At 42.7% G+C, this 26,387-nt stretch overlaps 2 long non-coding RNA genes across 5 annotated transcripts in view; both read right to left on the reverse strand.

The window, feature by feature from the left end:
• Nucleotides 1-5,739: 5,739 nt before the first annotated feature.
• Nucleotides 5,740-6,690, reverse strand: LOC124619761. The gene is made up of 3 exons (XR_006980120.1): nucleotides 6,332-6,690; nucleotides 6,048-6,247; nucleotides 5,740-5,941 (listed from the first exon to the last, which is right to left on the reverse strand). It is a non-coding gene; the product is annotated as an uncharacterized LOC124619761 (long non-coding RNA).
• A 2,338-nt stretch (nucleotides 6,691-9,028) lies between these two features.
• Nucleotides 9,029-26,387, reverse strand: part of LOC124619598 — a 51,846-nt gene continuing 34,487 nt past the window's right edge. The window contains exons 2-5 of one of the 4 annotated variants that reach the window (XR_006980099.1): nucleotides 14,590-15,309; nucleotides 14,131-14,266; nucleotides 13,911-14,025; nucleotides 9,029-9,523 (exon numbers count right to left, since the gene is read on the reverse strand). This is a non-coding gene — a long non-coding RNA (uncharacterized LOC124619598). Of the gene's footprint in view, nucleotides 9,524-13,463; nucleotides 14,026-14,130; nucleotides 14,267-14,589; nucleotides 15,310-26,387 lie in introns of those variants that run through there. The other 3 variants (XR_006980098.1, XR_006980097.1, XR_006980096.1) reach the window with 3 other exon arrangements.

Here is a 26,387-nt window from a genome sequence, read left to right on the forward strand (position 1 = left end):
TGGCTAAAAAGACAGTGCCCTATCCGGAGTCTAGTTAAAATTACCTGCTCCCGACGACGCGTTCGGGAGGAAAAGGTCCAAGCACAGGGAAGAGCTTTCAAGTCCCGAAATTTATTATTGGGAAGTGTCGACCAATGTAACACAACGACATAAAACACTCCATAGATCGGTGAAGGGAATAGTGGGAATAGCTGGCTGAAGAAGAGAGACTGCAGCCTTGGCCACTATATTGGCCGCCTCATTTCCACAGATACCAAATTGTCCTCCTGGGATCCAGAGGAACGCCACAGAGACGCCCCCCAAATGGAGCAAGTGGAGGCAGTCCTGAATCCGGTGGACCAAAGGGTGGACAGGGTACAGAGCTTGGAGACTGAGGAGAGAGCTGAGAGAATCTGAACAGATAACATACTGTATCCGCTGATGGCGACGGATGTATTGGACAGCCTGGAGAACAGCGTAAAGCTTCGCAGTATAAACCAAACACTGGTCGGGAAGCCAAAATCGATTTGGGGTGTCGCCAACAATATAGGCACTCCCTACACCTAACGATGTTTTCGAGCCATCAGTGTAAATAAATGTGGCTTCCTTCATTTGTGCACATAGAGCAGCAAATGCCCGGCGATAAACAAGTGAAGGGGTACCATCCTTGGGAAATTGACAAAGGTCACGGAGCAGGCAGGTCCGGGGACGGAGCCAAGGCGGTGCTGTACCCCAAGTTGTCAAGAAGGTTTTAGGAAAGCTGAAGGAAAGAGAATGGAGCAGTTGATGGAAGCGGACTCCCGGTGGTAGTAGGGAGGAAGGGCAGCCTGTGTACCCTAAATCCAAGGAGGCGTCGAAAAAAATGTCATGGGCCGGATTAGCAGGCATGGAAGGCAGATGGCTAGCATAACAACTCAGAAGGACTGCTAGCCGATTGGACAGTGGAGGTTCAGCAGTCTCTGCATAAAAGCTTTCCACAGGGCTGGTGTAAAAAGCTCCAGACACTAAACGTAATCCACAGTGGTGGATAGAGTTGAGACGCCGAAGAATAGCCGGCCGAGCAGAGGAGTAAACTATGCTTCCATAGTCCAATTTCGAGCGCACTAAGGCGCGATAGAGGTGGAAAAGGACCACTCGGTCAACTCCCCAGGAGGTACCATTCAGGACACGGAGGGTGTTGAGGGATCGCAGACAGCGAGCCGAAAGATAGGAAACGTGGGAGGACCAGCACGGTTTTCTGTCAAACATAAGACCCAAGAATTTAGCGACGTCGGAAAACGGAAGGTTGACAGGTCGTAGATGTAAGGAAGGTGGAAGAAACTCCGTCCGACGCCAAAAATTAACACATACGGTCTTACTGGGAGAAAAGCGGAAGCCTGTTGCGATGCTCCAAGAATGGAGGCGATCGAGACATCCTTGAAGACATCGTTCAAGAAGGCTGGTCCGTTGAGAGCTGTAGTAGATCGCAAAATCGTCCACAAAGAGGGAGCCTGAGACACTGGGAAGGAGACAGTCCATAATTGGATTTATGGCAATGGCAAACGGTACAACACTTAGCATGGATCCCTGCGGAACCCCGTTTTCTTGGGAGAAAGTACGGGAGAGAGTAGTGTCCACCCGCACTCTAAATGTGCGCTCTGTCATAAATTCGTGAAGAAAAAGGGGCAGCCGACCTCCAAAGCCCCAAGAGAACACTGTGCGGAGGATGGCTGTCCTCCAACAGGTATCGTATGCTCTCTTCAGATCAAAAAATATTGCTACTGTTTGGCGTTTCCGGAGAAAATTGTTCGTGCTATAAGTGGAGAGAGCAACAAGATGGTCAACTGCAGGTTTCGGAACAGGAACGACGATAGCTTCCCGCCATCGTCTGGGAAAAGTACTGTTGGTCCAAATTCGATTATAAAGGCGAAGGAGGTAACGCAGACTATGGGTTGATAAATGCAGCAACATTTGGATGTGGATACCATCCGGTCCTGGGGCGGAGGAGCGAGAAGAAGAGAGTGCATGTTGGGGTTCCCGCATGGAGAAAACAGTATTATAGCTTTCGCGATTTTGAGAGGAGAAAGCAAGAGGTTGCACTTCCGCTGCACGTTTTTTCGGAAGAAACGCTGGCGGGTAATTTGAAGAGCTCAAAATCTCAGCAAAGAGTTGACCCAATGAGTTAGAAATTGCGACGGGGTCCACTAACATATCACGCGCGACAGTGAGCCCAGAGACCGGGGAGAAACTAGGCGTGCCAGATAACCGTCGAATCCGACTCCAAGCTTCCGAGGAGGGAGAGAAGGTGTTAAATGAGCTAGTAAAGAAGTCCCAGCTTGCCTTCTTGCTATCGCGGATGACGCGACGGCATTGCGCACGGGACTGCTTATAGCGGATACAGTTGGCCAAAGTAGGATGGTGGCAGAAAACACGAAGAGCACATCACCGCTCACGTATTGCGTCACGGCATGCCGCGTTCCACCAAGGAACTGGGGGGCGCCGGGGCAATTCGGAGGTGCGTGATATTGAACGTTCCACAGCCGTAAGAATAACGTCTGTAATATGTGTGACCTCATCGTCAATGCTAGGAAAGTGACGGTCATCGAATGTCGCTAGAGACAAAAAAAAGTGTCCAATCGGCTTGGGCAAACTTCCAGTGTCGTGGGCATATATATGGCAGTTGAGGCTGCAGTCTAAGGACACATGGAAAGTGGTCACTCGAGTGTGTATCATCAAGGGTGAACCATTCAAAGTGCCGAGCTACCGGAACAGTACTGACCGAAAGGTCCAAATGAGACAAATTTGTCGTGGAGGCAGACAAAAATGTAGGGTCCCCAGTGTTGAGGCAAACAAGATCCGCTTGGTGGAAGACGTCTATCAATAGTGAGCCACGCGGACAAGGATGTGGAGATCCCCAAAGTGGGTGGTGGGCATTGAAGTCCCCAACCAGCAAATAGGGGGGTGGAAGCTGACCAAGAACATGAAGGAGATCAGCTTGTGCCATTGATGTGGACGATGGAATGTATACAGTACAAAGAGAGAAGGTGTATCCAGAAAGGGAAATACGGACAGCGACAGCTTGGAAGGAAGTGTTTAAGGGGATTGGGTGATAATGGAGAGTATCATGGAGAAGAATCATGAGTCCTCCATGTGCTGGAGTGCCTGCAACAGAGGGGAGATCAAATCGGATGGACTGAAAATGGGGGAGAACAAAGCGGTCGTGGGGACGCAGCTTTGTTTCCTGAAGACAGAAGATGACCGGCATAAGAGGATCGACAATTCATCCCGATTGGCTTGAATGCCGCAGATATTCCAGTGGATAATGGACATAGGGTGAACAGAAAATGGAGGAATGTGACCAAGGTTGCCGTCAACTCAACGACTGCTCAGAGCTTGCGACCGACAGCATGGAATGGCATCAGCCGAAGGCAGAAGATCCTGATCCATAGGTTGTTCAGGAGCAGCTCCTGCCACCAGCGATCGGCCGGTTGATCGGCCGCCAGTAGTGCGCCTCGGTGACACAGAAGACGGCCGAAGGCGGTTACTGCCAGGTGGTGCTGTAGATGAGACACGCCTTGGAGGAGAAGGAGAGGAACTGGGTTTCTTATTAGCCTTCTTGGAAACATGATGTTTAGATGGAGGAGGAACCAATGGTTGTGAAGTTAGGGTATGTAAAAAATCTTCACGAGTAGGCTCTTTTTTTGGAAGTCTTGGTGTCTGACTTTTGGGCTTGAGATTTAGCAGAACCAGATGAAGGGCGAGCCATAGAGTGAGCAGGCGAAAGTGGGGAGGTTGAACGGGCAATCTTGGCGCTGGCCGATCTGACAACCGTGGCACTAAAGGTGAGATCATAAGTCTGCGTGGCCGCCTCCTTTGTTGGCCGAGGATAGGCAAGGACAGTGCTGTATTTTCCTGTCTGAGGCACAGTTGGTTTTCGACTGGCGAGTGATTTTCGAGCAGCAAAGGTAAACACCTTTTCCTTCACTCTGATTTCCTGAATGAGCTTTTCATCTTTAAAAATGGGGCAATCTCGAGAGGAAGCAGCGTGGTCACCCATACAGTTGATGCAACGAGGGGATGGAGGTGGACAAGCACCCTCATGGGCATCCTTGCCACACGTAACACATTTGGCCGGATTGGAACAGGACTGGCTGGTGTGATTGAACCGCTGACACCGATAGCTACACGTAGGGTTTGGGATGTAAGGGCGAACAGAAATTATCTCATAGCCCGCTTTGATTTTCGATGAGAGTTGAACTTTGTCAAATGAAGGGGTCGGAGAGATATAGTCATAAGCCACATCAAACTAGTTTTGAGATACAGCGAGTTTAAAGTTCCATAGAGATCTGAAAATGTTTAATACACAATAGAAACCTTATTTCTACTGCAAACACTTGCTTAATACTTGCAAAGCATGTTGTTAAATAGTCAACTCTCTGCATGCTATAAAATATTAATTTTAGAATGATTCTAATTAAGATGTAGTCAACAGTGGCTTATGACTATATCTCCCAAAAAATTGTTTAAAGCATAAAGTATGAATTTGTAAGGATTTATTTTAACTACTCTTACTCAGCAAGCAGAATATATAATTTTTACACATTAATATATACATATCAGGTATCTGTGATGTATAAATTACTTTTTCATTTACACAGTCACATCAAGGAAGTTCCTCTACCTCATTATTGTACACGTTATTTCCAGTACATGACCAAAAGAGAGCTTGATTTGCTGCAGGTATGTATGGCATAAGAGACAGTACATCATCAATTTTTTTCTGGATAATTGGTAGTGGCTTTCTGTACTTTATTGGAAGCTGATATGGATTTGGTTCAACTAGCTTTTCTTTTTGACACGAATATCCACTGAATGAAAGCTCCCATGTCTGAATAAGAGTGCTTTACACTTAGCTTGAAGGGATCTTCAGACTCAAACTTAAATTGAGTAGCTTCACTGAAATGGTGGGGATCTCCAGGCGTGGATTCTGTACGTTTTGAGGTCAATGTCTTCAGGTTTTCCAAACTTCTGAAGTCTTCTCTTTCCATTTTAGTTACAATGAAATGTTTTGGACTCGCAGATTTTATTACTTCTGCCCATTCATCTGGAGTGTACACTATTGGCCGTCTGTTTCTTGCATACCGTTTAATGAAACCAAAATCACAATCGCTAGGTACCATGGTGTGACCTACCACAGGGAAGTAATGCTGGACAGAATCAAATCTTTTGGTAGCAACAAGGGACCTTTCCAAAGCAATAATAGTCCAATTCTTTGTCTGACCCTTGCAGTTGTCTATGATTATTTGGAAATGTTTTGTCTGAGGATTAGTTATCTGCAAGTACTTCAATAAGCAGTTCCCAACCTCATCTGTACCCCGTCCTCCATCTTTCTCGCTCCACAGAAACATATAATCATTATTTGATCCACAGTCGTGGATACCATAGTTGTATGTCCATATTTTCCTCTTGTAAAATTCTGGACCTGCTGTTAGTTTAGGTGTGGGGAATGTTTGCTGCATGTCCATTGCTATCGTATGATGCTCTTTCGAATTTTCTTTAGCCAGAACAGTTAAAGAAGCAATCATATTTTGTCCTCTGTCAGCCTTTTTGAGATGCAGTTCATATTGTTGTTTCTTTTCTGTGACTTCTTCTGCACATAATTCTGGGTTGTTTATAGCAATTAGAAATCCATCACATTTTGAACAGGTGTCACTTTTTGGTAGTTTGAAGCCTACATTAAATTCAGATACGAAAATTTCTCTGAATTTACTTTCAGATACTGCAGGAACCTACTTTTCCTTGTAGTATTCTGAGTATTTATCTCGAAATAAGGAAGCAATTGTGAGATCACAATCCAAATACATTTTATTGGGGTTCTGTTGCCTACTGTAATGACTGATATATTTCGGTATTGCGTTGAGAAATTCTCTAACACTTTGTACAGCTTTGTCTTGAAATTTATATGGGTAGTTTCCATGTTTTCCTGAAAGAAAAAAAAGATGAGCTTATATCCTCTTCCTACTAGAAATATTTGTATAGTACTCAGTTTGAGTACATCCCTAACTTATAGCACAGAGTGACATACAAACCTCTTCCATCTTCTTTCGGCACTGCAAATCCCTGCTTCATTTGATGTTGCAAATTCCTCACTCTTCGTGAATGTATCTGTAAGCCATGAACCCTTAGGAAAGCTTCCTTGCAGATCATGACTTCTATTCCGCATACCCTCACATTATAAGAAAATGTAACATCCCTGGATGATATTTTCTTGGAAGTCTTTCTTGGATAGCTTTGAAAGAAATTATGACAAATATAACAAAATGAAATAAATGTACAAAATATTAAACCATTTGTATTTAAATAGTGAACAAACCTCCGCTTTTTCGGTTCCATTTTCATACAGCTCATCAGGTAAGTATTCGGGGCATTAAAGTTTCTTATGTCCCAAAATGAATGAAAAATGTTTTCTTCCTCTGCAAGCAGTTTTGTGAAACATTTAATTGAACAAGTACAGGGACTTCCTATAGTAGCAGCCTGAACAGTCTTGTGTGCTTTTAAAGACTTATACTGCTGACCAGCATTTCGTCGACTTTTGCTTTATTTTTCTTCCACTGATCAATATTTCGCTTTCTCTGCCGTGAAGGCTTTGGTTTTTCAGATGATTCTTCATTTATTCCACTTATTTCAAAGTATAATATGAAGAGCAAAATAGTCTAAGAATGTGTGTGAGATATAGTCATAAGCCACACAAAACATTAAATTTCGCTAAAATCACATTAATAAGAAAATATTTTTTACACATCTTTTGCCTTTGAAACTACATTATTGCACCATTAAGCAGTAATATAAATGTGCCCATCAAGTTTCATCATTAACACACAGGATGGCTGAGAAATGCGTTGCCAATGTTGAGAGAAACAAAGTCACAAGCCACAGGAAATTAATCACCAGAAATAAACCATTTTATTTCCTTATCGAAACATCATCTGAGCTGGAACTGCTGGTCAATGGATGCCAAGATTCATCACTGTCAGGATGCAAAGGGTAAAGCTCTTCACTTCCACTACTGTCTGTGTCAAATATGCGTTGAAGACCCGAAGACGCTTCAGACGTTCCTGACCCACCCGCCATTTTGCCGTGGCTTGTGACTGTGTATCTTCTGAAACAACCACCAAATGGCACAGCATAGAACTGCACTCCATCATAGCCTGCCATCTGTTGCAGTAACACGGAACTTTTTCAACTTATTGTGAAGAAGACATGGTTAAGAATGCCGCAACATGAATAACTCAATTTCGTGAAAGTTGTGGCTTATGACTATATCTCCCCGAGCCCTTCAAATGTCAAGAAGAAAGTACGGGTTGGAATGATGTTCGTGTCAACCCTTTTCATGACTCTATGAACAGCCGTTACACCCTGGTCAGACAGGTAGTGTTGAATTACCTCATCGGACAATCCATCGAGGGAGTGTGTATAAACGACCCCACGTGAGGAATTTAAAGTGTGGTGTGCTTCCACCCGGACAGGGAAGGTGTGTAGCAGTGAAGTACGCAGCAATTTTTGTGCTTGGAAGACGCTGACTGTTTCTAACAACAATGTGCCATTTCGTAATCTGGAACAAGACTTTAACGGACCTGAAATTGCGTCGACACCTTTCTGAATAATGAAAGGGTTGACCGTGGAGAAGTCGTGACCTTCGTCAGACCGAGAAACAACAAGGAACTGTGGCAACGATGGAAGGACTGTCTGTGGCTGAGACTCATTGAACTTACGCATGTGAGCAGACATAGTAGAAGATGAGGAAACCATTGCGAAAGTATCCTCCATGATTACCGGCGTCTCCGATGGCGCGCTCCTTCCTTGTGGAGGCCCTCTCTGAGGGCACTCCCTCCTTATGTGATTGTTCACACCTTAGGTCACACCTCCCGAGTAACGGATGGAGGGACCAATCAGCACTTTCGGAAGGTATCAGCTCGGGTAATCACCCCTCCCTGTGCCTGGCCATTACCAGGGGGTACGCACGTGTCCTACCTGTCTACCCGAGGTGGGGAATTACGCGTTACCCCGTCACCGGCTACGCATGGAAATGCGTGGGTCGGCCTTCAGACACGCACAGGGAGGAAAAAAGAGAAAGGGAAAAAACTAAGGGAAAGGAAAGAAAAGAAGAGGGGTCTCAAACGCCGCAGTGGAGAAAAGGGCAAAGAGAAGAGGTAAGGAAAAGAGAAGGACAAAGGAAGGACGAAGACTTGCAAGTAGAGAAAGCAAGGAATGTGTTACATTTTCGAGCGTCCGTCTCCGGATGTAGGCACAAAACATACTTCCAGAGGGGGAGAAAGGGAAGGAAAGAGGCGGAGGTGAGGGGGGGGGGGGGGCGAAGATGGGGGATGGGGAAGGATGCGGAAAGGGATGCAGCCCAGAAAGGAAGGAAGGCCACATTAGCTCGGGGTCCAATGCTCGCTACACACGTATCCACAAAAGAGTTGTAGACCCCCTGGGGGGCACAGCGAAGCTGCCATTCATGATCCTTGTATTTGATTGCCTCTAGCAGCAAAGCCATGGTTTCATAAGTTTCTTTCATGTCTGCTGCATAAGCCAAAGTTACTGATGGAAATGCATTGCCATTATGCAGTAGTACTGCTTTCAAGCTGGTTTTACTGGAGTCAATGAATAGTCGCCACTCCTGAGGATTATGTTATACACCTAGCTGCATCATCAGAACATTGACATCTCTACATACACACACTGAATTCTGCATATCGAAATACTGAGCAGAGGAAGCACCTCTTGATCTGAAACAGGAAATTTTTGTCCCTGGAGCTAGAAGGTTCCGCTGTTGCAGTCTCGACCAAGTGTTCAGCCTACGGTTTCGAAAGTTGTAGATTGCGAACCAAATCGTTCAATTCCTGTTGATTAACGAGCTGAGGCGAAGTGTCATGATACTGAGGGCAGTGCTCTTCTGTATGTTCAACATTTGCTGATTCACTTGGTATGGTGTCTGGTTCCGTGGCTTTCAACTTGCAGACAGGAACAGGTAATCCCTCATCATGGGGCACAGGCAAATGCACTGAAGATACATTTGGATACTTTATTTTATATCTAGTTTTGCTTGAATGTCCAAAAATATTTGTAATACAGAAGTAACAGTCTGAATAATGGACTTTAGGCTCACACCACACCATTGGAACAGCGAATGGTATGGCTCGGCGTTTCCCTTTTAATCATTTTGTTAAGGTTGTTGTATAGGTTATGCAGGCAATATGAGGTGCAAAATTTTTGTCTTTATCACCAACAGGACAATCATAATTTATATGCCATCTAAACCAAATCAGTGATTGGTTTTCTTTGGGCTGTTTGAGCGAATTTCCCACACACAGAACAAAAGTTGTCGGGGTGGCTTGGACAGCAGTGAGATTTACTAGTTGTCATTTTTTCTTAGTGTAAGTCTTAAACACAAAAAGTTTGCGCTATCTTTCACAGGAAACACACACTGAGGATCTATTTCACACCACTGCTGGATTATCACACCAACCATTTACTGATGATTTGTAGATCTTCTAGCTCTCCTCTGCAAATCAAAAACAAACATCAAAATAGAAGAACAGCAAAAAGCGAAACACTGAATACGAAAACTAAAAAGCCTTTAAAAACTGAAAAATGGCACATGCTAGAACATTTTGAGAGGTATATTTGTATTCTACATACCAAAATAATACTAGCTGATGTATCACATCCCAGTTGCAAAATGGCTGTTTACTAGTGAAATCTTACACGTCATCCTCCTTCCAGTTCCACTGTCAACTTTTTTTTTTTGTGCATCCCACTCATTCTTTCGGCTATCTCATGTATTTCATTTTCATCACCTTTGTACAGTAGCATGCATGAAAAAATTAAGTTCACAGTGGAACTGGAAGGAGGACGATGAATAAGTTTTTTGACCTTAGGTTAACTAAGAGATGGGACCCATAAAATTAGCACATTTAGGAAGATGACTGCTACTGACATGATTATAAATGCAAACTCCAATCAGACTAAGAAGCATAGATGAGCATACTTGAGGGCCGTGATAAACTCAATGCTAAAACTACTGCTCACCCCTATAGACAAAGTGGAAGAATTAAATGTGATTAAACAAGTAGCCAGTGCAAACGGGTATAAGGACCTTTATGTAATGAATATTTACAATAAACTAAAGTTAAAAATATGTGACAAGGCTGAGGCAATAAATCCAGAAGGCAAGAAGTTTGTTGCAATGTCATACAGTGGTGCATTTTCCTACACAACTGTGCAGGCTTTCAGTAAAATGAAAATAAAAATTGAATTCCAAACAAATAGTACAATTGGTTCTAGGCTATGCCACAAAGTTGGCATTGGCAATAACTTTTAGAATCTGGGAGACTGAAACAAGTTATATATTGGTCAGATGGGAAGGAATTTCAAGACTCATTTTAGAGACCATACGTAGAAGAGCACAGTCGGTACACATTTTTATAAGGAAAAACCATGTGACAGGAAACAGAGAATAGTACTGAGGTGTCGCATAAGACCCCAAAGGGACAATTACTGAACCTGCTTGAAGAAATGGAAATTTATGTGCTCAGAAAACGGTAACTGAAATTACTGCGGAATGAATAGAATGAATTTAACCTGAATCTTTATTTTAATGTATTCGGAAACTTATCAGTCTGAGCAGCATCACGTGCCATGGCAGCTTGGTGTGTAGTCACATCCACCAGCCAATGGTAGCAAAGAGATTGTGCCTTCTTCAGCAAGTTCCATCACAGAAAAGCAAGAACTTTGTATTGAAATCCCACTCTGGATGTCTTATCGACTGTTGAGATTTTCATTAATAGCTTGTTTTGTTAATTACCTTATGCTCGTGCATATTTTTTAATTGTTTTGTCATGGTGGAAGGCTTCCATTTATAGATGTGATGTTATTTTTAAATTTCTTATTCTGACTTTTACACAACTCAGTATATTTACTTTGCTAGGCTCAGAACTTCCCAATATTACTCTTTACACCTTTCATGTGGATTTTTTTGAATATGGATATAATTCCACATATTGTATGTCAGTATGTTTTATTATCGGACACTCATTTTGGCATGTTAAGTAACTTAATTAATGGCCATGCATACTGCATTTTAATTATTAAATTTAGGATACTGGTTACTCATGTACCCTAGCTATAGTGCTCTCTGCTGGCCTCATATAAATACCAGATGCATACAGGCCATCACCAGTACTTACTGTGTATCCACAAAGTATAGATTTTGAACTGATACCTACATCAGAACATTTTATGGTATACATGGCTGTTAATTGTGTAAATGCTTTTTATTTTTCTTATGTATTACCACTATGATTTTGCTTCAGCTAACTGAACATAGCTGGTTACACCACTGCTTTTTATTTTTTATTTTTTATTTTTATTTTTTACGCATCTGAAAGTGGCAGTAGCTGAAACCAGCAATAATGTACTGTAAAATACACAGCCCAACAACCAGGAGTGATGGTCTGGATAGCCATTTCTTTTCTTATCAAGACCCCTTTGGTTGTCATACACAGCATTCTTACATCACATTGGTACAGCAATGATGTTCTATGCCCTGTTTTGTTGCCATTCAAGGTAAACCATCCTGGGCTTACATTTCACCAAGATAATGCCTGCCCACACACAGCACGAGTATCTACTGCTTTCTCATGCTTGCCAAACGCTACCCTGACCAGTGAGGTCAGCAGATATCTCCCGAACTGAGAATGTTTGTAACATTGGGCCCTTCAATCAGCCCAAATTTTGACGACCTAACACGCCAATTGCTGTTGGTTTGGTCCAGCAACACATTCTAGTGTCCTTTATGGTTTGACAAAAAAATATGTATTGAACAACCCCAGTTCATACTGACTTTTCTGAACATTAGTGATTATATTATCAAGATAGAAAAACTTGTATGTGAATTGCCATTAATGCAGTACAAACAAACTTTCACATGTTGTTCAGAGATATCCTCCATTTATATTTATATAAAGGACACATGGTCTCTGGCAGCTGATTACAGAGTAATAATGTAGTTATGACTTATTCAGTTTGTTACTGCAATCACACTAATTTATTTGGAACAGCATGCCTGACTTAAGAAATTTGTAATATGCAATAACCAAAATGTACAAAACAACACAAGATACAGAGTAATGAAACAGCCACAAGGCATATGTAAAAGTAGGTGTGGTGCCACTGCTGTGGGAACACCTCAGCACAATGCCATGTAGCATTCAGTTAAGCCATACACAAGGTGCATACTAGCTAGCTCTTCACCAGTAAACCATTCCTAATGCTGTGAATCACTGTTAGCACACAATTAACACTGCCAGAAAAGGAAACCCAAGGCAGAACCAAGCAGTACTGAATACAAGCTCGAGGGTGAGACAAACTAGGCATTACTGTTGTCAACAGCAAGTACCGTGAGTGAAGGGAAAAAGTTTGTTTACAGGCAGGACACAGCACATATTGTTGACATTTTTACTGCTGTCCAGGTATGGTCAGTGCAATACAGATAACTGGGATAAGAAACCAAACGAGCTGTGATATTCTACAATGAGCTGCCAGGGACCACAGGTTCCTTACACCACAATATTCAGAAAGCATCCCTGAACAACTTCTGAATGTTTGTCAGTGGAGTTCTGTGTGCGATTGTGAGTACATATACACACACAAATCAAATTATCATCTTCCAACATAACCCAGCCATTGGCCTATGCTACAGATCAGCCTACAACCATAACCAAATGGATATTCAGTCTCATCATGCCCATATTCGTTTAGGCACATAAAATAAATGGTCGCATAATCTGAAAGTTCATTGGTTTATGGACTAAGTAAGAAAACAGCTTTTGAAATGTTATATTATGAAAATGTGCTCCAGATTATATGGAGAGATCAATAACTAAGAAGGTGATACTGAACTGAATTAGGAAGTGAAGAAATTTATGGAGTAATTTCACTAAATGAAGGGGTCAATCGGTGGGACACATCTCGAAGCATCAAGGAATATCACTTTTGTAAAATTTGTAGAGGGCATAAATTTGTAGAGGTATGCCAAAGATTGACTATAATAAGCAGATTCAAACTGACGTAGGTCACAGCAGTTATGTCAAAATGGAGAGGCTTGCACACGACTGACTCATGGATAGCTGCAACAAGCTAGTATTTGTGCTGAAGAAGAAAGCAATGACATTATCTGGAAATTCTGGAGTTTACATTTATATCCCAATGCATTGAGATTTTTTCCCCCTCTGTGTAATTTGCAGGTACATGTTTAAATTATACTTCTTTTATATTCAGTTGGCGCATTTGGTCAATCAGCCTCAATTTTTCTTCCACTTTATTAATTTACAATTGTCTACAGACAGTTCAAGACTCATCAAGCCTAACATATTTAAATGTAAGCCACCATTCCCACACAGACTAAAAAATGTGTTAGGATCAAAAGATACTGCAGCCAGGTCTTTTACAGTTGTAATGTTTAAGTTTATTTAGCTGAGCGAAACACTTTCTTGCATATACAGATATATCTTGTTCAGACATTGCATCTTTTACATAACAGCTTGCTTAGCAGTGTGCTTTATAATCAAATTTATCAGTTTTCTGAGTCAACTAATTATAACTACACCATAAGTTTTAACAGTTTGACACTGTCATGGGTTTGTGTATAAATAACTGTCAGGGTTACTTCTAGTGGATATAAAATATATTTCTGGATATTTATTATTTTTAGTGGTACTACATACTATCAACAAACATTTTAAATAATACAGGGTATATGCAGAGTCATTTATAACATGGCTCCAGCATATTCAAGAAAATATCGTGATTCAATTTTAAATGTGTTCTGACGAAAGAAAATTAGAATGCAATTGATTTGCACCATTTCCTTTCTGTATTTTGTAACTCACCAGCATTTTTACACTAAAAACATTAGATACAATAATTTTTATCTATTCTGTTCTTCCAGTATTTAGTTTTCCCTTCTAATACTTCTTATTGTTCCCTTCAAGCAGATTTTTGGGTCTCTAAAATAAATAATTTGTGTGTTACAAAATAAGTGACTGTTTCAGAAAAAAAAGTTAAACAAACAGAAATTTCTTTTCAATGAATTAAGACTCTGATATATACATTTCATTGCAGGAAGCAAGTGATACAGGACAATCCCTCGTAATGAAATCGGCATCCTTTGGTAGTACTTTCAGTCTGTGAATAGTGTTACAAATGTCTGTACCTCATGCTCAGATTCCCTACGAACTAGTTAAATCTAGAAAATTAGAGAAGATAAATCTCAGGAAATATTTTAACTTTAAAAACAATTCTAATTCAACAGTTTTTTCTTACTGCATTTTTGCTACAACTGAGTAATAAATATGGAAAAATGCAATTGTAAAGATTGTAGTAGCAAATAGATCTACTGATGACTACCAATACTGAATGCACATCTGCATACATGCTTTGCAAGCCACCATAGGTGCACAGCAGGGGTACCTTGTACCACACCTCATCTCCTTTCATTTTCCAATAGCAAACAGTGAGAGGGGAAAATAGCTGTCTACATACCTCTACATGAGCCCCAACTCCTCTTACCTTTGTGATCTTTACACAACATGTATCATTTATCATTTGCAGCAGAAGAGTAGTTTGCAGTCAGCTTCAAACGCTGGTTCTCTAAATTTTCTCAACAGTGTTCCATGAAAAGGATATTGTCATCCCTCCAAGGATTCACACTCGACTTCACGAAGCATCTCCGTACTACTCACCTGTTGATAAAACCCACAGATAACAAATTTAGCAGCTCACTTCTATAGTGTTTACAAATTCACTTTTATACCAACTTCAGGATATACTTATACTTTAATTATGAACAGAAGCAAAGTCACTTAGTCCATTTGATACTGAAATAATGAACTGAATATTTCAAATATATCAGGGAAAGCTTGTTATGATAAAAGTAGGAAGAAAAATAAACAAATATTTATTTTCTTTATTAACAACTGTCAGATTTTCACACTGCCATAAGACGTACTCATTTTTATGTGGCACATTTCCCTAGTAGTACTATCGACCATGATTTGAATTGAGGACAAATCAAGTTAATTCTTACACTCTGTATGATCAGAATCAGCACACACAGTCAACACTTCACTGTTAGATGCTGACTGCCACTTATGGCAAAATCCCTGATGACAGAGGGCCTGCTGAGTCATGCCGAGTAATGCCCCTTTACTTTCTCTGCTTATTCAGTATGGATGGAGTGTCTCCCATCACCCAAATTCCTCAGTGAAGTTACAATTTCCACAGTTTTATCTGTAACAATTCAATAATTATCCCAACCATAAACATATTATCAAAAAAACACTCCTAACTACACATGACATCCTAGTGTTAATACTGTTCTGTCAGGCCAAATCTTGTGCAGCAGCACATGGTCTGAACTGAACATTTAACAGAACACCTATTTACTGCAAGGTAAATACTTACTGCTGTTCAGGAAGGACCGCAAAACAGACTAATTTCAATTTAAGCGGGATATACAGAAATTACATTTTTAACAGTACTGAATGGTGTTTGAATTTTTACTTTTAGTTTATGGAAGAGACATAGGCAGCACTAACATGTTTGACTGTGTATAAAAGGCTACAAGGATTTGGCAGATATACATAGCCAAAATACTGTATACTGATGTACACTTACTAACAACATACACCCGAGTAATATATTTACTTTACTCCAGGGGAACACAGATAAACTAGAGGGTTTGATACCATACATCGACTTTGCCCAATGATGTCATATCAAGCCCCAAGATGCAACACAAACACTATTTCAAAATGGCAACAGTAACCTTAAACCTTTCCATAGTGCACAAATATAAACAAATATAGAATGGTACAAGTTCTTCATAATAATCACTGAAGCTAATGAAACTATCACAGGAAAATAGGGTTCTGTGCTAAGACAAATTGAGACCTGACATAATATCCGCAAAATCACAATACCAGAGACAAACAAAATGCAACAACAGAAACGTGATAAAACAATAATTTCAAAAATGCAGAAACTGTGCAATGAGAGATAATAAACTATAACCGCTACCAACATTCGATGAGCTACACTGCTCAACTTAAAACCGTGAAACAGACCGCACTACAAACAAAATCAAAAGTCAAGACTGACACACATAGCGAAAAACAATGGAAACTGGCAACAGGCAGTATTGACAACGCCAGTTGACCTATATAATTCAACTTTAAATACTGGTACAGAGAGGCCTAAACTCTCACAACAAAAACAACTTCAACAAAACCAAGAATCAAACTTACCAGACACCAAATTCCTCATCAGAGGTCCAACTCAAACACAGATAGCACAAAACATAATGAAAAAATGGTGTGAACAATAATAAAATAACAAAATTCACCAACCAATTTAAAAACACAGAAACAATAAGAACACACACCATAGTCAACAGAAAACTATGCAATACATGAAAGAAACTCATTCCAAACCTCCCCCTTTCCATTTAAAAAACAAACACAAAAACACACTACCACCCAACTTAACCCATACCCCATCCTACCAAATAGAAACAAACAACAAAAAACATGCCACCCACTCCTATTTAACTCACAAGCCAGAGCCTGTACAACTTGTCCATTAACTACACAAATACCTGAAAAATACGTATCTGCAGTACACTTTTACCACCAGCAATACCCACCAAGATGAGCTTGTAAGGCAGAATAGCACCTATCACCACCACAACAAATTTGATGACGCCCCCTCCCCCCAAATCCCACAATAGTATTAGCAAAGGTCCCAGTCTCAGTCTTTAAATTCTTTATTGTGGCTCACAAAAAGGGGATTATTTCACCTGTTGCCCAACTCCTTATATAAAGCAAACCCATCTAACATAATAGTACACCCCTCTGTTACACAGCCTTTTCCACTGTTAATGACTTCAGAATATGCTTGCTGCAAGAACCACCCAATGAACATCAGAATCCCCGTCAGAAACAACGGCTCTAAAAACCCAAAACCAACATCTTTTACGGCCTCCACCACTCTTCCTCTTACCAAAGCATGACTTATCTACTTCCATTATCAGCCTTAGCCCTCCTGATGATCACCTCTACTTAATAGATTCGCCCACATCCTTTAAAAAAAAAAAAAAAAAAAAAAAAAAAAAAAAAAATCAATTACCCTACTTTCAGAACCATCAGTTTCTTGCATGGTGTATTTGAATGAGAGCTGTTAACAAAACTAGTATGTCAGCATAACTATAACAAAGACAGTCTCAAGCTGTCAAACCATGTTCGGCATCTGACAGACTGCTGCAAATTATCCTGGCAACACTACCATATGTAGCCATTGGAAGAGTGACGACATAGCCTCTTCGTAAATCTCTTATTATTCTCATACATGTGATATTTACAGTATCCCTTAAGAACATCAAACAGTTGCAAAAATTTAGTAGTTTATACAACACACCCTATCTCAGCCCATAAAACTGAACTACTGAAGATTAATTTTGAATCTCTGTTGCAAAAAATAACACAGCAAGATTACAAGTAAACTAAACCAAACAATCCTTATACCATAGACCATATACCTTATTAAAAGCAAGAGAATTTACCTAGAAATAAAAGAAGGGATACAATAAATAGAACTAAGACAACAGAACATCTGATCACCAAATGTAATTACTACGGTGAACAAAAATTTCATTTCAAAAAATAAAATTGTTGAGCTACTATTCAATATAAAATTCAATTGCACTTACAATTCGCAGTTCACATGAATTCCAATCTTAGTGTTCTCCAGTTACTAAGACTAGCACTACACCCTTGTAAATGACTGAGCTTTTTTGCCAAGCACATACAGTGTACACATACCAACAAAGTATGTCAATTTAAACTCACTTTTGAAGTAAACAGTATTCATGCATGCTATATTTTGATTCTAGTAAGAAAGGCTAAAAATACACTTAAAGCATTTCTAAAATTGACTTTGGAACTGTGAGTATTCAACAAGAAGAAGAAGAAGAAGAAGAAGAAGAAACAAAACAAGGATCTGATCCTGGAAATGATTTAGAATGAGAGAAAAATATATACATTACAACCTGTTAAAGAGAATGTTACACAGAAAATCTGATTATTACATCAGCTTCCTGTGAATGGACAGTGAAACATTTAATATCTTGTTTAAGAGCTAATTTTGTCCTCTGAGTGACAAACTACCCTCAGTGAAAATTTATTCTCCTCTGCCCCTAATAACAATTCATAAAAATATTATGACTGTGAGGGCATATAGCTTACATCATCCAGGGGCATATAGCTTACATCATCCGTGGAAGAACTGAAGCGCTCATATGTTATATTTTATTGCACTACTCCTTGTATGCTGCGTGTAGAATATTTATTCTTTTACAAATTTCCCCTGTGTAATGTATGCTGGGAAAGATGTGACAACTCTACCATTTTGGTAACTGTCACTGCTAATTTATTTTTAACCACAATTTCAGTTTCCATAGTTGTGGAAACTCATTATACAGTAAGATAAATTGTAATAAAACTATTTTTCGCCAAATATATCCAGCAAAGTATCAACATAAAAAATGTCTACCATCTTGTCAGATATTCCCATCAGTGAAAACTTCTGACAAACTCACTCTAAATTTGAGAAGCACATCAAATGGTACCGTACACTGTCAAATATTTGGCAAACATAGTACAATTTGAAGTATTGTCTGGCATGGGCCTATAGACAATATTTAATCTCTGGATACTTATTGGCTTAATATTGTAAACAAGTGACATCATGGCTCAATGCAGGATGGCTACTCAAACTTGGGGAAAAAATGTCCTAAAAAAGGCGTGTGGAGGGAAAGACAGAGTAAAGAAGCTCCTGATAAATTAATATGGAGAGCAGAGGGGGAGGGGGGGGGGGGGGGCAGCATACCACAATGACTTCTTTCCTCTCAGCTGAGCTATATGCCAGCCATAAGCAGTAGTTCAACTGGAGTTTTTAAGCATCATTAATTAATATGTGATAATATTCATGTAATTAATGCACTTTGCAGTATTACATATTTTAAAATTTTTGATTTATAAAACTCAATAAAATTCAGTTTCAATGCTAGGTTAAAATGTTGCATTCCTTGAGACCTTATGAAACTCCTGAAATTCCCTGAGATTTCCCCAATTTTTTCCAGGTAAAATTTAATTCCCTGAGAATTCCAGGTTTTCCAGAAGAAACATCACTATGTCAATGCCAATAAGTGGTATCAAACATTTGAGTTGACTCCAAACACTATCTGGAACAGAAGTGCGACACCCAGTAGGGCAAAACAATTACTACAGAGTATCCATACAAATCTGTTCTGAGTCAGCCATTTTATGATAACAGACCGACAACATTCACATAAACATGGGTGATTTCTGACATGTTCTGTTAATTAATGTATTATATTTTCATTACGTATGTTCGTAACTTCGTACTCTGCTAACGTACTGATTTCAAAACGTGAATGCCTATGCTAATTTGTAAGAATCCAGCTAAAACTGTCAAAAATCAATGCACAAAAAAAGTATTTTATAGAGTGGCAATATTAATCCAAAATCAGTCTTACACTAAGGAGAAAAAAGGCTTCAAAACTAGTACAAATGAACACATTGCAAGAACAGCTATCGTATAAAATACAGACTACACCCTTTATTATTTTCAAAAATTCTGTAAATTACAGTCATAGAAAAATCTTCAGTACATTATATTTAAATACATTCAACATAAAAGTCAGAATAAATGTAATGAAACATCACTTAAGGAAATTAATTAAAGACAATGTTATATACATGCAAACCAGCAGAAACAGAACAACACATGAAACTGTGGTTAAAAATACCAACAGTGTTCTGGACTACAAAGCGTCTAAACATTTAAAACCCAGTTGCACATCAAGATATACAGTACGGAAACTGGAAGATCTAATTGTGAGCAAAAGTAAGGGCAGGTGCTGCAGAAACATACTGGTGAAAAATCTAATCAAAGTATGGCATTCAAACTATTATTAAGCCAATGCTCCCCTCCGCAAATTTTTTTAATAAAAAATATAAACACTTTTAGCCTCAGTGGTTTCTGGTTTGAGGCAGAAGCCCCTATTTCTCATATGGTTAACAGAAGACCTGACTGCAAGTGATACTGTTATATCAATGATACTAAAAACATATATGACAACATTCTTAAAAACATCAATAATATCTTACTTAGTGTTCATCTTCATAACACAAGAAATTAGTTTTATGCCTAATTCCTAAAAATTTTGGTAAAGAATATATGAACAAACAAATCAGAACAGTTAACAATACTTTAGTGCAAACAGCAAACTGTTTGCAATCATGGAACAAAAGCAGGGATAAACTATGAAATTGAATGACTAACAAGTGATAAATTCACAAATCACAATTCTCACTTGAACAAAAAATGGAATGGGAAGGAGCTTCTTTCATTAATTAAAATTATCAGTTGTACAAAACAACTGCAGCCATCCTTGAACCAAAAAGTCTGGCTGAAGACATCTGTGTTTCACCAGCAATAAAAACAGAGTAAAAGCCAGTAAAGTATGAGTTTTTGTTTTGTTTGAAGGGGCAAAAACAACTGGGGTCATACGTGCCCAAGTCAAAACTACAGAACATGAAGAAACAGAGGAGTTAAAAAATTACTATATGTCAGTCCCACTTGACATAAGAGAAGACAGCTAAAAGCAGGGAGGTGGAGAAAGGGCTACAGAAGACATCATACAGAAATGGAGGTCCAAAACTGACAATTAAATGGCCTTCGCCATATTGCCTTGATGGATAAAAAGTAAAACATGGTCGACAGTCCGCATGTCATTTGATAAAACAGGCGATAACTCAGACGGCAAACCCAAGTGGGAACGTAAACAGTTAAAAAATGGGCATTCTATTAGAAACTGATGGACAGTTAAAACTTGGGGGCAATGTGTACAAAGCGGTGGGGGACCATCACCTATCAAATGACGATTACTAAAAAGAGTGCCCAATAAGCAACCTAGTTAAAATGACCACGACCTGGCGGGAGGACCGAGATGAGGACATCCAAGCCACTGGGAGTGGCTTAATAAGCTGGAGCTCATTCCCATGAAGAGAGGACCAATAGCAATGCCAAAGGGACACCACCTTCTGACAGACAGCAACACAGAGATCATTGGAGGGAATACAGGAACTAGTGGGCTAAGGTACAAGGACTGCAGCCCTGGTAGCAGAGTCAGCAGCCTCGTTTCCTGGCAGACCGATATGACCAGGAACCCACATAAACATCACATTGGCTCCACCAAGAGTGAGCAAGTGACAGTTTTCCTGGACCCACTGAATTAATGGATGGGCAGTGTACAGCGCACATAAACTCTGAATGGTGCTGAGTGAGTCTGAGCAGAGAACAATTGAAAAGTGTGTGTCACCAGATGTACGCTGTGGCCTCAGACAGGGCGAAGAGCTCGGCTATAAATAATGAGCAGTGTGCCAGAGGACCAATATCAAAAGATGGGGTCGCCAATGATGAACGCACACTTGACACCACTGTCAGTCCAAGAGCCATGAGTGTACAAAAAGGTACTATCGCAAAGTTCCAAGCGAAGGTAGTGAAACTGAAGGTGATAGAGTGAGGCTGGAATAGTGTCCTCAGAAAATTATTGAAGGCCATGGTGAACACTGGCTGCCACAAAAAGCCAAGATAGTAAAGCATTGTCACCCACCGGGAAAGTTGCAGGTAGCGTGAAGTTAAGCTGCTGGAACAAGAGCCGAAAGCGAACTCCAGGAGGTAACAGAAGAGGGATGCGCCCCATACTGGCGATCAAAGGAACTTTCGAAGAATGAGCATAGGATAGGTGGCCACGCATGGCAGACAAACGGAATGCATATCTGCTGAGGAGAATGGCAGTAGGACAGAGGTAGTTCAGCAGCTTCTGCATATAGACTCTCAAATGAGCTAGTGTAAAAGTCACTAGTGGCCAAACAGATGCCACAATGGTGGATAGTATTGAGACAGTTTAAGAGGGACAGATGTGCAGGTGCATTAACGAAACACCCGTAGACTAGTATTGAATGGACAAGGGACCGGTGCAAACAGAGGAAGATGGTTGGTTGGTTGGTTTGGGGGATTTAAAGGGACCAGACTGCTAGGGTCATCGGTCCCTTTTTCCAAAGACAAAGAACACCCACAGAGAATAAAAACGAGTAACAGAATAGAGCACAGACGACACGTAACAAGAGAAACTGAGACAAAGACCAGACAAAACGAACTAAAAGCACACAGAGTGTGACGGTGGTTGGCCGACCAGAGAAATAAAAAAGGAAAAGCCAACCACTAGAAACACATTAAAAAATCAGTTTAAAACCGGAGGCCAAAGGCCAGAATCAACACCAAACAATAAGAGAAAAACAGAAACACTCAGATTAAAGAATAAAAACCCCCTGCCCGAATAAAACGTAAAACTAAGTCAGCCATAGTCGAGTCATCTGTTAAAAGGGCAGGGAGCGAGTCAGGCAGTGCGAACGACTGCCTGAGCGCAGCTAAAAACGGACACTCCAATAAAACATGAACCACGGATAAAACAGAGCCGCAGCGACATAGAGGCGCGTCCTCACGGCGCAATAAGTGGCCGTGCGTAAGCCGAGTGTGCCCAATGCGCAGCCGGCAGAGGACAACAGACTCCTTGCGAGAGACCCGCAAGGAGGAGCGCCACACACCGGTAGCCCCCTTGATGGCCCGAAGTTTGTTGCGTGAAGGCAGGGCGCGCCATTCAGTGTCCCAAAGGTCCAGAATTTTGCGGCGTAGGAACGCTCGCAAATCTGTCTCCGGGAGGCCAACGTCCAGAGATGGTGCACTAGTCGCCTCTTTCGCCAGCCGGTCAACATTCTCGTTGCCGGGGATCCCAACATGGCCTGGGGTCCACACGAAGACCGCAGAGCGGCCGTAACGCGCAAGAGTATGCAGGGACTCCTGGATAGCCATCACCAGACGGGAACGAGGAAAACACTGGTCAAGTGCTCGTAAACTGCTCAGGGAATCGCTACAGATGACGAAGGACTCACCTGAGCAGGAGCGGATATAATCTAGGGCTCGAAAGATGGCGACCAGCTCAGCAGTGTAAACGCTGCAGCCAGCCGGCAAGGAACGTTGTTCGGAATGTTCCCCTAGAGTGAGCGCATAACCGACTCGACCAGCAACCATCGAGCCGTCAGTGTAAACAATGCCAGAGCCCTGATACGTGGCCAGGATGGAATAAAAGCGGCGGCGGAAGGCCTCTGGAGGGACCGAGTCCTTCGAGCCCTGTGCCAAGTCGAGCCGAAGGCAAGGGCGAGGAACACACCACGGGGGTGTACGCAGAGGCGCCTGGAAAGGAGGCGGAACAGGGAAAAACCCAAGCCCGCAGAGAAGCTCCTTGACGCGTATGGCGATCGGACAACCCGACCGGGGCCGACGTTCCGGCAGACGGACGACTGACGGCAGGAACAGGAGACGATAGTTAGGATGCCCGGGCGAGCTTAGAACATGGGCAGCATAAGCGGCTAGCAAACGTTGGCGTCGGAACCGCAGTGGAGGGACACCTGCCTCCACGAGTAAGCTGTCCACAGGGCTGGTGCGGAAAGCACCAGTGGCAAGGCGTATCCCGCTGTGGAGAATTGGGTCCAGCACCCGCAACGCAGATGGGGATGCTGAGCCATATGCCAGGCACCCATAATCCAGACGGGACTGGATTAACGTCTGGTAGAGCCGTAACAGGGTAGAGCGGTCGGCTCCCCAGCGGGTGTGGCTCAAACATCGCAGTGCATTGAGATGCCGCCAACACGTCTGTTTGAGCTGCCGGATATGAGGCAGCCAAGTCAACCGGGCATCGAAAACCACCCCCAAAAACCTGTGCGATTCCACCACCGAAAGAAGTTCGCCGTTAAGAGAAAGCTGCGGCTCCGGGTGGACAGTACGTCGCCGGCAGAAATGCATAACGCAGGTCTTGGCTGCCGAAAACTGAAACCCATGCGCTACAGCCCAAGACTGCGCCCTACGGATAGCGCCCTGTAGCTGACGTTCAACAGCTGCAATGCCGGGAGAGCTGTAATAAAGGCAGAAGTCGTCAGCATACAGGGAAGCGGAGACAGAGTTTCCCATGGCCGCAGCAAGACCGTTAATGGCTATTAAAAACAGACAGACACTTAAAACAGAGCCCTGTGGCACACCGTTCTCCTGGACGTGGGAGGAACTATACGAGGCCGCGACTTGCACGCGGAAGGTACGACACGACAGAAAATTGCGGATAAAAATCGGCAGAGGACCCCGAAGACCCCATCCATGAAGCGTAGAAAGAATGTGATGACGCCATGTCGTATCGTACGCCTTCCGCATGTCGAAAAAGACAGCGACCAGGTGCTGACGGCGGGCAAAAGCAGTACGGATGGCCGACTCCAGACTCACCAGATTGTCGGTGGCGGAGCGGCCTTTACGGAACCCACCCTGAGACGGAACCAGAAGGCCCCGAGACTCCAGTACCCAATGCAAGTGCCGGCTCACCATCCGTTCAAGCAACTTACAAAGAACGTTGGTGAGGCTAATGGGACGGTAGCTGTCCACCTCCAGAGGGGTCTTCCCAGGTTTCAAAACGGGGATGACAATGCCTTCCCGCCATTGCGACGGAAACTCCCCCTCGACCCAAAGACGGTTGTAAAGATCGAGAAGGCGCCGCTGGCAGTCCACTGAAAGGTGTTTCAGCATCTGACAGTGGATGCCATCTGGCCCAGGAGCGGTATCAGGGCAAGCAGCTAGGGCACTGCGAAATTCCCACTCACTGAATGGAGCATTGTAAGATTCCGGGTGGTTGCTGCGAAACGAAAGGCTCCGACGTTCCAGCCGCTCTTTAATGGAGCGGAAGGCCTGGGGGTAATTCGCAGAAGCGGAACTCATAGCAAAATGCTCTGCTAAGCGATTTGCAATGACGTCGGAGTCAGTACAAACAGCTCCATTCAGTGAGAGCGCAGGGACGCTGGCAGGGGTCCGATAGCCGTAGACGCGTCGAATCTTGGCCCAGACCTGCGAGGGAGTGACATGGAGGCCAATGGTGGACACATACCGCTCCCAGCACTCCTTCTTGCCTTGGCGGATAAGGAGGCGGGCCCGCGCACGCAGCCGTTTGAAGGCGATAAGGTGGGCTAAGGAGGGATGTCGCTTGTGACGCTGGAGCGCCCGCCGGCGATCTTTAATCGCATCAGCGATCTCAGGCGACCACCAAGGCACAGCCTTCCGCCGAGCGGACCCAGAAGAACGGGGAATGGCAGATTCGGCGGCAGTAACGATGCCGGTGGTGACAGATTGAACCACCGCATCAATGTCATCAGTAGAGAGAGGCTCAAAAGCGGCAGTGGAGGAGAACAAATCCCAGTCAGCCTTATTCATAGCCCATCTGCTAGGGCGCCCAGAAGAGTGACGCTGTGGTAGTGACAAAAAGAGCGGAAAGTGGTCACTACCACACAGGTCGTCATGCACACTCCATTGGAGAGACGGTAAGAGGCCATGGCTACAGATGGAAAGGTCAATGGCGGAGTAGGTGCCATGCGCCACACTGAAGTGTGTGAAGGCACCATCATTTAACAGCGAGAGATCGAGCTGTGACAACAAATGCTCAACGATGGCGTCTCGACCTGTGGCCACTGACCCACCCCACAGAGGGTTATGGGCGTTGAAATCGCCCAATAGCAAGAAAGGTGGCGGCAATTGGGCGACCAGTTCAGCCAGGACATGCTGCGAGACATCACCATCCGGTGGAATGTAAAGACTGCAGACGGTAACAGCCTGTGCCGTCCACACGCGTACAGCGACAGCCTCTAAAGGCGTCTGGAGAGGGACAGACTCGCTGTGCAGAGTGTGAAGGACATATACGCAGACGCCACCAGACACCCTTTCATAAGCTGCTCGGTTCTTATAATAACCCCGATAGCCACGGAGGGCGGGGGTTCGCATCGCTGGAAACCAAGTTTCCTGGAGAGCAATGCAGAAGAAAGGGCGAAGGCTGAGAAGTTGGCGGAGCTCAGCTAAATGGTGGAAAAAACCGCCGCAGTTCCACTGGAGGATGGTATTGTCCATGGCTGAGAAAGGCGTAAAAGGACTGGGAAGGCAATTTACGCCGCTTGTTCACTCACTGCCACCGATTCAGTACCCGTACAAGAGGCATCCATGGCGTCTGAGGGACCAGCGAGATCAAGGTCCTCAGCGGACGCTAGAATCTCGACTTCATCCTCAGACGCAGAGCGCGAAAGGTGCGGTGGGGTTGGTGCCACCGCAAGTTCTTTGGCCTTAGAGGTCTTTCTCTTGGACTT

The sequence above is a fragment of the Schistocerca americana genome, chromosome 6 (assembly GCF_021461395.2).
Source record: "Schistocerca americana isolate TAMUIC-IGC-003095 chromosome 6, iqSchAmer2.1, whole genome shotgun sequence".
Taxonomy (NCBI): domain Eukaryota; kingdom Metazoa; phylum Arthropoda; class Insecta; order Orthoptera; family Acrididae; genus Schistocerca; species Schistocerca americana.